Source organism: Nycticebus coucang, chromosome 1, assembly GCF_027406575.1.
Source record: "Nycticebus coucang isolate mNycCou1 chromosome 1, mNycCou1.pri, whole genome shotgun sequence".
NCBI classification, from domain to species: domain Eukaryota; kingdom Metazoa; phylum Chordata; class Mammalia; order Primates; family Lorisidae; genus Nycticebus; species Nycticebus coucang.
This window is the reverse complement of record NC_069780.1, coordinates 109,669,687-109,677,236: the sequence shown is the minus strand read 5'-3', so window position 1 is coordinate 109,677,236 and position 7,550 is coordinate 109,669,687. Positions and strand designations below refer to the sequence as shown.

At 37.2% G+C, this 7,550-nt stretch overlaps 1 pseudogene; it reads left to right on the top strand.

Annotated features, from left to right (window-relative positions):
- The first annotated feature begins 3,004 nt into the window (after positions 1-3,004).
- Positions 3,005-5,035, top strand: LOC128589057 (leucine-rich repeat protein SHOC-2-like; annotated as a pseudogene).
- The last annotated feature ends 2,515 nt before the right edge of the window (positions 5,036-7,550 follow it).

Sequence of the window (7,550 nt, the reverse complement as noted above, 5' to 3'; positions counted from 1 at the left end):
GAGAGACTGGTCAATGTGCAGAAAGTGACAATGAGATAGGAGAAATAAGTCCTGGTGTTATATTGCACAATAGGGCAACGACAGTTAACAATATTGTATCATATTATCTAAAATAGCTACAATGAAGGATTTTTGTTTTGTGTTTTGTTTTTATGGGTGGCAGAGTCTCCTTCTGTTGCCCCAGGATAGACTGCCATGGTGTCAGCCTAGATCACAGCAACCTCAAACTCCTGGGAATCAAGTGATCCTCCTGCCTGGTGCTGTGAGTACACGAAATGTCTGGCATTAGCAAGAAACATGGGGAATACTCTTAGTTTACAACAGAATGCTACCTTGGAAGATCAGTATGTTGCTCTTTTAAAAACATTGTTGTCATCTATGAAAATACTGGTTAAAACTAAAATCCTTTGAGAATTGTTTCAGGTAATTGTTAAACATTGCTATTGGTTTTCCCCAGAGAGAAAAGTTCAATTAAATTTAATAATGTGGAAGCACATAGGTGGGGCTTTCAAGAGAGCTCACCAGAAGGGATATTTTATTAGTAGAGATGTTTTGGGTGCTTATCACTTGGTTACTTCAGCATTGGAGCCATTCCAGTCATGCTCTGAGGCTTCAGCCTCTGAAGCCGAGGAACTGCCCCCCACTCCACCTGCTGGCGGTGTCAGGGGAGGAAACAGAGGTCCCAGAGCAACCAATATATGAGGAGCCAATGAGAACTCCTGAGCCAGACGGAGTAGTTACACCTGCTAAGAAACTCTCTACTGGTGATTTAATTAGTTTTGATAGTGACTCAGAAAGTTGCCCACCTATAAACTAAGTTGCTATAGAAAGCAATGCAGTTGCTAAAGAAAGCAACTTTGAACATCTTTAAAAAATGATAGCTGAAGGCTTTCAGGACATAAATAAATGCATGGTGGTGATAGAAAAGAAGGGAGATTAGCTACTTGGCAGTTCAAAGGCAAGCTCTGTCCACTCTGTGGCATTTCATTATCAGCCTCTCCCTCCGACCCCACTAGACCCTTCAGCTCCTTTAAAGTGGAGAGATGGCCCATGGTCTCCTTCTGCTCCACCTGATATTTATCCCATATGGCATAATCCCATGGACTCAAGATTTGTTGCTAAATATCATTTTCCTATTGAGTCTTCTGAAGTACAGATTCTAAATGAGCCATCAATTTCTTCCACAGAATTAAATTCTCAAAATTAGGATGGTGCAGCTGCTTTTCCTGTTTTATGAGAAATTCAAGCGGATGGCCACCCTGGTCCAGTGCATATTCAAATTGAATTAAAAATTTTAAGGACCATGAAAGATGCAGTTAATGCTTATGGTTCTACTTCCCCTTATGTAATTGGAATTCTAAATTCTTATTGTGCTGATCATTCTTTTCTCCCTATTGATAGGAAAACTTTAGCCAAAACCACTTTAAGCCCCAAACAATTTTTTCAATTTAAATCATGGTGGATGCAGGAAGCTAAATTATAGGCCCACTGTACAAGGGCTTCTGTTAATCAATTAACTGGATCAGGTGAAGTAGAAGTGGTGCGGGCTAATTAGGACTGCCACAAGATATATTAATCCAAGTTAAAGATGTATGCATTAGGGCATGGCAAAGATTAGAAGATAAGGAAGGAGTTTGCCAGTTTTTCACAAAAATTATGCAGGGCAATCATGAGCCTTATGCAGAATTTGTAGCTCGTCTACAAACTGCTAGAGGACGCTCAATCCCAGGAGTAGAGGCTCGCCGAATGCTTTTACTACATTTGGCATTTGAAAACACCAACACTAACTGTAAGCTGGCATTGGAGGAAGTTAAAAATCAGTAGAATGTAACCATTGAACAGTACTTGAGAGCTTGCAGAGAAGTTGGCTCAGGGACATTCCAAGCTAATTTATAGGTGACAGCCATTGTTTCTGCTCTGCAAATGAGCAGAGACAAACCCAAATGTTTTAATTGTGGAAAACCTGGCCACACCAGAAAAGGGTGTAGAAAAGGAAAGAAGGAAGAAAGTAAACCTTCAGGCTTATGTTGCCGGCGGTAAAGGAAAACACTGGACTAATGAATGTCACTCAATTAGAGACAAAGATGGTAATCTTTTAAAACCAAGAGAAACTATGGAGTCCAAACAGAACCAGGGAAACTTCCGCCTGGGCTCAACTCAGAGCCCGGAATCAAACAACACGAACTCCCCCTCCCAAACTCAGTTCCCTGTGAGCAATGGACTCGCTCATACTCAAATGAACCAACAGCAAACTCAATAAAGAAATTGAAAGTTCAGGATTTGTTTCATGTAACACAGGAAAGTGCTGCTTTAGATTTACCTGTATTACCAGATGTTAACATCAAGCCCTGTAGACTCTCAAAAAAAACTGCCTACAGGCTTTATGGCCCTATTCTAACAGGCACTGTGGGTTTAATTTTAGGCAGAAGCAGCCTTACTATAGAAGGACTTAATATTCACCTTTGAGTAATTGATGTAGATTATTCAGGAGAGATTTTAATTATGGCTTCAGCTAACAAGCCTATACAGTTGTCTGCAGAGCAGCGAGTGGCTCAAATTCTCATACTACTATATTATAAAGGAAAAGCTGCTCCCATAACCAGGGAAGGAGGCTTTGGTAGTATGGGAAAACAGGTCTTTGGCATACTTTCCTCAATGATTTGTGTCCTCAGTGCACTGTGTACTTTAAGGACAACGTGCAAATAAAAGGGCTCATAAACACAGGAGCAGATGTATCAATCATTGTCTCTTACATGTGGCCAGAAAATTGGTCAAAACCCAAAGTAAAAGCAACCTTTATTGGCTTAGGAATAATGATAGACATAGAACAAAGTGCTGATCAATTAGAATGCAAAGGCCCTGATGGTCAGGCAGGCAGTTTACATCCATACATAGCCCCAATTGCTGCCTCCCTGTGGGGAAGATACTTGTTACAACAGTGGGGTGTTATGTTAACTATTCCTACCATTTCAAATGAGGCTAAGAATATTATGCTTAGGAGGAGGAAGGAGGGTGAGCAAGGAGGATGGCAGAGTCGGGGTTCTTGATGGAATTCTAATGAATCACTAATTGACCAGCACTATTTTACCAGTTGGAGTGAGTTATCAAAAATGGGCATAGTGCTTTTAGATCCAACATGTAACAGATGGATGTTATTCCATGCTGATTACTTCTTCCAGCCAACACATTTTTGATTGTATAGGATCTTCATCTCTTCATCTCTGAATTCCAATTTCTGACAAATAAAATAAAAGGAGTTCATGTTATTTTTGTTCAAGATTGAGTTACCATGAGTAGTAGTTTAGGAAAAGAAAAAGACTCTAAAGAAAAAGATCCCAAAGTACCATCAGCCAAGGAAAGAGAAAAGGAGGCAGAAGCCTCTGGAGGTTTTGGGAAAGAAAGCAAAGAAAAAGAACCTAAGACCAAAGGGAAACTTTCCAAAGATGGAAAGAAGGACTCTAGTGCTCCCCAACCAGGGGTTGCATTTTCAGTTGACAATACGATCCAATGGCCAAATCCAGCACCTGGGACTAGGAAAAAATCCAGTAATGCAGAGATGATTAAGGAGCTCAAAAAATGCCGGGAAGAGAATTGAATGCATTTGGACTTATCCAAGAGATCTATACACATATTTCTATCATCAATCAAAGAGTTGACTCAATTAACAGAACTTTATTTATACAGCAACAAATTACAGTCCCTTCCAGCAAAGGTGGGCTGCCTAGTAAATCTCATGACACTGGCGTTAAGTGAAAATTCACTTACCAGTTTGCCTGACTCTCTTGATAACTTGAAGAACCTGTGGATGCTTGATTTATGGCATAATAAACTGACAGAAATTCCTTCAGTGGTGTATAGGTTGGATTCCCTCACCACTCTATACCTTTGCTTTAATTATATAACTACTGTGGAAAAGGATATCAAAAATCTGTCAAAACTCAGCACGCTTAGCATTCGAGAGAACAAAATAAAACAACTACCTGCTGAAATTGGTGAATTATATAACCTCATTACGCTGGATGTAGCTCACAATCAACTTGAACACCTTCCAAAGGAGATTGGAAACTGCACACAGATAACCAACCTTGACTTGCAGCACAATGAACTGATAGATCTCCCAGATACTTTAGGAAACCTGTCCAGTTTAAGTGGTCTTGGCCTGAGATGTAACAGACTATCAGCAATATCCAGATCATTAGCAAAATGCAGTGCACTTCAAGAATTAAATTTAGAGAACAATAACATTTCTACTTTACCAGAGAGTCTTTTATCAAGTTTCATGAAACTGAATAGTTTGACTTTAGCTAGAAATTGCTTCCAGTTATATCTAGTGGGTGGGCCATCTCAGTTTTCTACCATCTATTCTCTCAATATGGAACACAATCGAATCAATAAAATTCCATTTGGAATCTTCTCCAGAGCAAAAGTATTAAGTAAGCTCCATATGAAGGACAATCAGTTAACATCACTTCCCTTGGATTTTGGAACTCGGACCAGTATGGTAGAATTGAATTTAGCCACTAATCAGCTGACAAAGATTCCTGAGGATGTGTCTGGTCTCATGTCTCTTGAGGTTCTAATATTATCAAACAATCTTCTAAAGAAGCTTCCCCATGGTCTTGGAAACACTAGAAAGTTAAGAAAGTTGGATCTAGAGGAGAACAAATTGGAATCCTTGCCAAATGAAATTGCTTATCTTAAGGATTTACAGAAATTAGTCTTGACAAACAACCAGTTGACCACTCTTCCCAGAGGCATTGGTCAACTTACCAATCTCACACATCTTGGCCTTGGAGAGAACCTACTTACTCATCTTCCTGAGGAAATTGGTACACTGGAGAACCTAGAAGAACTGTATTTGAGTACCAACCCCAACCTACATAGCCTTTTGAGCTGGCTCTCTGCAGCAAACTTTCAATCATGAGTATTGAGAACTGTCCACTCAGCCACCTTCCACCTCAGATTGTTGCTGGGGGGGCCTTCTTTCATCATTCAGTTCCTAAAAATGCAGGATCCATATCGTGCCATGGTCTGATACAAGTCTGCTCGTCCCACACACTGTTCAAAAATAGACAGCCATTGATGTTTCATATCTGTATCTGTATCTATTTATGTAGATATTGATATATATGGCAGATTTATAAATATTGCATTATGTGTTTCTGTTAATAGAGGAATTATAGCCATTTAGATTTTTTTTTAATCAGTACAAAAGGATAATATAAGTTTTCTTTGCTGAATTTGATGGATGTTTTTCTGTTATGTTATCTGATATGCCAGTTTGGTTAAAACATTTGTCAACAAATTATGAAGTTATTAAATTTAAGGAACAGAGGTAGTATGGTTAGAGATACTTCTCTTAAGAAAAATAATTGGCAAAAATTTTGTTACAACTTTTCATATATATATTTTTCCTCTTGCCAATTGTCATATCTTTATAGTAGTGTTTGGCCCTGATGGTAGAATTTTTCGTTAACTTATTTTGAGATTTAAATCTTATGTATTGTTTACAGTCAGAGTAAATCACTGGATTGTTGTTATTGTATTTTATTTTTTTTATTCTGATTGGCTCTGTTTTAATCTGTCAAATCTAGAGTTTAAATTCTCTGTTAAAGAATTCACATTAGCTGGTTTAAATAAGAAAAGGTATTTGCTGGTTAAAACTACTGGCAAAGTGAAAAGATATAGTAAAAAATCTAGAATTTCTTTAGTTGTGCTTCTCTAATGAGTTTTGAAGCAAAGTACCTCAAATGAATCTTTGGGTAAAGGAGCATATTGAGACCGTTTTTAGTCTACCTATATTTTTTAAGTTTGGAGAACAAAAACTTGTAGCAAAAAGGAGCTTTTCTCATTCCTGAAAGTTGCAGATTCACAAGAACTAACAGAATAATTTGGCAAACAAATTACATATAAACACATTCTATATATGTATATATAACGCTATATAGATATGTATTTATTATATCATAAACTACAGTAGGTAACTTTAAGGATTTCTCCCTATCCTTGTACAATGACATGAATGTCTTTCTTTGAAAACTGCAATATATATACGTTTCAATGTTATTTAACAGTGTACTATGGTTTTATATCTTGACTTGCCTTGTACATCTTTCAATTCTGGAATATATGTGTCTAAGTACAATATCTTCACACTGCTGTATTGCTGCTGAACTAAATGCACTTTTCCCCAGATGTGGGGCACTGGCTTCAAACAATTGAGTTCAGTATCATTACTTTTAATTTCATCTTTTCTTTCTTGGTAGTAGTTAATACTGTGTGGAAAAGAGGCAAATTGCATAGATGTCATTGACAGCTTAATGGGAGTTCTGTAAGATGTAGATGTGCTCTTTCATATATTTTCTTTCACTTTACTGCTTTTAAGACTTGGCAGTATTATTGGTGTAAGCCAGTTTGATTACTGAGGAGACTCACAAAGCAAGTGCATTCTAGATATCATCCTAAAAACACTTCCCACATAATGAATAACTGTTAGGTATAACTACATATTGCTGCTTAGATTTTTTTTTTCCCTATTTGGTTGGGCATTGTGTTTTAAACAAAACCATTTTTTAACTAAGGCTATGATATTAAGATTAGGGCTAGGTTTGAGGTCACAACTATGTAATTGGCAGTTTTATAAGGAGCAAGTAAGAAATGGAAGGCAGGTGAAGATATAAAACCCTAGAATGCTTAAATGTGCTGTAAAACTATTGTAGATGTCACTGGATTTTACCAAGTAATATCCTTTCTTTTTTTTTTTTTTTCCATCTATTGTGGCTTTTCAGTTAAAATTTTCTTTATAAAATGAATTTGTTTATTATGGCTCTACCTAGAGCTTGTGTGTATGTGTGATTTTTTTTTTTTAATCTCGTATCCAGGTGTGTTTATATATTAAGATGATGGAACTTGAACTTTAAGGTAGTAACTGAATGTCTTTTCTTGAAAAATATGGTTATTGTTTCTTAAAATGAAAATAGATTTACATTCTACATTTACCAAGTTTCACAAATACCCTTGTAAGATGCACCACAGGTATGATCCCACTGATCCCCCTCCCTCTACCCACCACCCCCCTCCCTCCCCTCCCTTTCCCACTTCCCCCTATTGTTAGGTTGTAACTGGGTTATAGCTTTCATGTGAGAGCCCCAGATTAGTTTCATAGTAGGGCTGAGTACATTGGGTACTTTTTCTTCCATTCTTGAGATAATGCCAGGAAGGCTATGTTAACCATTGTGATGAAAATGTGTCAAATGGTCTATGAAGCGAATGTATGATGCCCCATGATCATATCAATGTATACAGTTATGATTTAATAAAAAAAAAGTAAAATAAATAAATAAATAAAAATTATTGGATATTATTGGCAAAAAAAAGAAAAAAGAAAATAGATATAGTTTTTAAAGCAAAAAAAAAAAATGAATATTATGCTTAATATGGGTTATAACCCTACACTCCCTATCCCCACGAGTGTCAGAGGTTACCAGACTAGGAAACTACAAAATTGGACTTGGTTTACCTACACCTCCAGCGGATTTTCCATAGGGGCT